General features: G+C 39.0%; 1 pseudogene; it reads right to left on the minus strand.

Annotated features, from left to right (window-relative positions):
- Window positions 1-613: 613 nt before the first annotated feature.
- Window positions 614-713, minus strand: LOC113325578 (annotated as a pseudogene).
- Between the last annotated feature and the right edge of the window lie 4,650 nt (window positions 714-5,363).

The following is a 5,363-nucleotide window of genomic DNA, read 5'->3' on the forward strand; positions in this document are numbered from 1 at the left end:
CTTCCCTTCCTTTTAGGATTTCTTTTTTTTTCTTTTGTTTTTCTAGTGTATGCCCGAGGTTATTAGAGAGCGGGCTTGGAAAAGAAATACTCTAGGTCGTTTGATTAGTGATAAACCTAGTAGTTCTTCTTGTGAAGGCGGAGAGCTCGAAGACTCTTCTTTTGACAGCCCTGACTTTGGAAATTTCAGCTTTGAAAACTTGACAATTAGTGAAGAAAGTACTCATAGTCCTTTGGTAGTGCCAGAAATGGCAACTTTGAAAGCTTTATTAAACCCAACTAGGACCTCTCTTACGTCTTGTATCAAGTTAGCTGAAACCGAGGCAAATTATGAACTCAAACCTGGGACTTTACAGATGCTCTCAATATTTTTAGAAAAAGAGAATGAGAACCCCTATTTTCATATTAGGGAATTTGAGGAAGTTTGTAGTACTCTGAAAACTAAAAACCTTAGTGATGATGCGTTGAAACTTAGGTTATTCCCCTTTTCCTTATAAAAGATAAAGCCAAATCTTGGCTGTATAGTTTGGCTTCTGAGTCAATTGAAACCTATGACCAATTTACATCTGCCTTTATACAGAAGTTTTTCCCAAGGCACAAAACATCGTCTATTAGGACACAAATTTGTACTTTTTCTCAACAAGAGGGAGAATCTTTATATAGGTATTTAGAAAGGTTCAATGACTTAATATCTCAATGTCCTCATCATGGTTTAGAGATGGTCAGGTTAGTTCAGATCCTCTACGAGGGTTTAGATTATTCAACAACAACCATGGTTGAGTCCTTATGCACAGGTGGGTTTGAGAATAAAACTGTTGATGAGGCGATGACATTTTTGAATGAAATCGCCGATAAGACCCAACAATGGGAAAATAGTAGGGAACCCCAGAAAACGTTTCTTCTAAGTAGAGGAAATGTCAATAGGGTAGAAGGATCTTATGAGTCAGATGCTAAAATAGCATCCATAGCCAAAAGTTTAGAAGCCTTAGAATTAGGTCATTCTAGTGGTAATAGTGGTAGAATATATAATAGAGCCTTCTTGGGAAGGCCATACTGTTGAGGAGCAAGCCAATGCTCTTTATAACAACACTAGATTCGATAACCGTCAGAAGTTTGACCCATATTCAGAAACCTATAACCCTGGCTGGAGAAACCATCCCAACCTTTCTTGGTTTAAGGGCCAGAATCAAGGACAGTCTAGTAACCCTCAGGTTCCCCCCAGGTTTTGGATATACTAAGAATCCTTCAGCTCCAGCACAGTTTCAGAACCCTTCGGATAAGAAGATTATGAGTTTAGAAGAGTCTCTTGCTTTCTTAACTCGTAACACCGTGCAATTTTAGCAATCTGTCGCTCAAGGTTTAGAAGAAAATAAGAGAATAGGCCAGGTTAACTCTCAGGCTATTTCCGAGTTGAAAACCCAGGTTAGTCAGATAAATGAGTCTTTAGAGGTAAGATTCCTAGTCAAACTCAACCCAACCCTAGAGGAATTAATGAAATAGGTGAAATACCATCCGAACATGTAAATGCTATTAAAACCCTTAGGAGTGATAAAGTGATAGACAACAAGGTTTCCATGCCTGATAGTGAACATGCTGTAGTTCACCCTTCTGAACCACAAACTGAGGAGACTGATAAAGTGTCTAAAGAGACCAATGAGGGTCATATTGAGCCTGGCTTTGTTCCTAGAGCCCCATTTCCACAGCTGTTAGTTCCAACTAAGAGGTAATCCAACTTTAATGATATATTGGAGGTTTTTAAGCAGGTAACTATCAACCTTCCATTATTAGATGCGATTAAGAAGATTCCCGCTTATGCCAAGTTTCTTAAGGATATGTGTACGCGAAAGCGAAAACTTAGTGTCCAGAAGAAAGCCTTCCTAGCTAGTCATGTGAGTTCTACTATTCAGAATACCACTACTCCTAAGTATAAAGACCCAGGGTCCCCTAGTATTTCTTGCACAATAGGTAAATACCGTGTCGAGAAAGCTTTACTTGACTTAGGATCCAGTGTGAACTTACTTCCATACCATGTGTACCTTAAGCTAGGACTTGGTGAGATGTACCTACCCAGATAACACTTCAGTTAGCTGATAGGTCCGTTAAAATTCCTCGTGGTGTGATCGTTAATGTTCTTATAGAGGTCGACAAGTTTATATATCCTGTGTATTTTGTTATCCTAGATACCCAACCTGTCCCTGACCTAGAGAACCAGATACCAGTGATTTTAGGTCGCCCGTTTTTATATACATCCAATGCAATCATCAACTGTCGAAACGGTATTATGAATTTGTCTTTCGGTAATATGACTATTGAGCTGAAAATTTTTAATATTAGTAAGCTACCCTCTGAACTAGATGACTCGAACATAGAAGAGGTTAACATGATAGGAACATTAGTCGAGGAGTCATTACCAAACACTTTGTTAGAAGATCCATTAGAAAAATGCCTAGCTCACTTTGGGATTGATTTTGATGATGATAATGTGATTAATGTGGTAAATGCTTTGTTAGATTCAACCCCTTTGTTAGACACTAGTAATGGATGGAAACCTAAGTTCGAACCACTACCAGTTTCTAAGTCTACCCTAGTTCCTTCTTTAGAAGAGCCTCCTAAGTTGGAATTTAAACCATTACCAGATACCCTGAAGTATGTGTTTTTAGGCCCATCTGAAACTTTACCTATGATTATAGCATTCGACTTTGATAGTGATCCGGAAAGTAGGCTAGTAATCGTCCTTAAAAACAACAAGGAAGCTTTAGGGTGGACCATATCAGAAATTAAGGGTATAAGTTCTACTGATTGTATGCATCATATCTATTTAGAGGGTGACACCAAACCTTCTAGGGAGATGCAACGTCGACTAAACCCTAATATGAAAGAAGTAGTTCGAACCGAGGTTCTTAAGCTGTTAGATGCAGGCATTATCTACCCCATTTCAGACAGTAAGTGGGTCAGCCCCGTTCATGTTGTTCCCAAGAAATCTGGTATTACTGTAGTCCAGAATGAGAATAATGAGTTAATTCCAACCCGGGTGACCACGGGTTGGCATGTATGTATTGGCTATAGAAAATTGAACAAGGTCACTAGGAAGGACCACTTTCCCCTTCCCTTCATCGACCAAATGCTAGAGAGATTAGCTGTATGTAGCCATTATTGCTTTTTAGATGGATACTACGGTTATAATTAGGTTGTTATTGCCCCAGAATACCAAGAGAAAACCACTTTTACCTGTCTCTTGGGTAACTTTGCGTATAGACACATGCCTTTCGGGCTATGTAATGCCCCTGCGACCTTTCAGCGTTGTATGTTGAGCATATTTTCTGACATGGTAGAACGGTTCTTAGAGGTCTTTATGGATGATTTTTCAGTATTTGGTTCGTCTTTCGATGAGTGCTTGCATCATTTGTCATTAGTTTTGACTAGGTGTAAGGAAAAGAATTTAATGCTTAATTGGGAGAAATGTCACTTCATGGTTCGTTTAGGAATTGTTCTAGGGCAATCGTATCTTCGAAGGGTCTAGAGGTAGATAGAGATAAAGTTGACCTTATTAAAACTTTACAGGTCTCAAAAACCGTAAGAGATATTAGGTCATTCTTAGGGCATGCAGGTTTTTATCGTCGATTCACTAAGGATTTTAGCTTGATTTCCAGACCTCTTTGCAATTTGCTTGCGAAAGACGTTAAGTTTGTCTTTGATGATGCTTGTTTAGAGGCTTTTGAGAAAAGCTTAAGACTTTACTCACTACCGCCCCCATAGTCCAGGCACCCAACTGTAACTTACCCTTTGAGATCATGTGTGATGCTTCAGATTATGCTATTGGTGTTGTGCTAGGTCAGCGAGAAAATAAGTTACTTCATGTGATTTAATATACTAGCAAAACTCTGAATGATGCCCAGTTGAACTATACCATTACGGAGAAGGAACAATTAGCCATTGTGTTTGCCTTAGACAAGTTTAGACCCTATCTATTAGGTTCTAAGATCGTAATATATACTGATCATGTTGATTTGAAATATCTTCTGTCTAAGAAGGATACGAAACCTAGATTGATTAGGTGGATCCTTTTGTTGCAAGAGTTTTCTCCAGACATTAGAGACAAAAAGGGTGCCGAAAATGTAGTAGCAGATAACTTGTCTAGGCTAGTTGTTTATTCCCCTGATGATCCCCTTCCTATAAGGGATAGCTTTCCTGATGAACAACTGTTCTTTGTTACCCAATTACCTTGGTATACGAATATAGTGAATTATCTTGTCACTGGTCGAATGCCCCATCATTGGGGTAAACAAGATCGTTCTAGGTTTTTAGCCGAGGTTAAGCACTTCTTTTGAGATGATCCTTATTTATTTAAGTATTGTCCCGACCAGATTATTAGGAGATGTATACCTGAGAGTGACCAGTCCAGTATTATTTCCTTTTCTCATGATCATGCTTGTGGGGGTCACTTTAGTGCTAAGAAGACTGCTGCTAAGATATTGCAGTGTGGATTCTATTGGCCTTTGTTGTTTAAAGACTCCCATAGTTACTGTGTTACTTGTGAACGTTGCCAGAAATTAGGAACCATTTCCCTAGGAACATGATGCCCTTGAACCGTATTTTAGTTGTTGAGGTCTTTGATGTGTGGGGTATTGACTTTATGGGTCCATTTCCTAATTCTTTTGGTAACTTATACATCCTTGTCATTGTAGACTATGTCTCTAAGTGGATTGAGGCGGTTGCGTGTAAGACTAATGACCATAGGGTTGTGATTGAGTTCTTGAAAGATAATATACTTATACGTTTTGGTACACCGCGAGCTATATTTAGTGATGGAGGGTCGCACTTTTGTAATGGACCTTTTAGGCTTTTGATGAAGAAATATGGTATTACACATAAGGTAGCTACCCCATATCATCCACAGACTAGTTGTCAGGTAGAGGTTTCCAATAGGGAGATAAAGCATATATTAGAGAAAACATTAATCCTAATCGGAAAGACTGGTCGTCTAGGCTTACGGATGCCTTATGGGCTTACCTTACTGCGTTTAAGACCACCATTGAAATGTCACCTTATCGACTTCTGTATGGAAAGGCATGTCACTTACATGTTGAGTTAGAAAATAGAGCATATTGGGCTGTTAAGCAGCTAAATTTTTCACTAGACAAGGCAGGAGCCCATAAGAAACTCCAGCTCAATGAATTGGAAGAGATTCGTAGAGATGCATACGATAGTGCTAAGGGGTATAAGAACAAAATGAAACTTGTGCATGATAAGAATATTTTAAGAAAGTCATTTTCTCCAGGTCAAAAAGTTCTTCTGTATGATACCCGCTTGCATCCTTTTCCTGGGAAGTTACGTTCTCGGTGGACGGGTCCTTTTATTGTTCGC

Source organism: Papaver somniferum, chromosome 11 (genome assembly GCF_003573695.1).
Source record: "Papaver somniferum cultivar HN1 chromosome 11, ASM357369v1, whole genome shotgun sequence".
In the NCBI taxonomy this organism is placed as follows: Eukaryota; Viridiplantae; Streptophyta; class Magnoliopsida; order Ranunculales; family Papaveraceae; genus Papaver; species Papaver somniferum.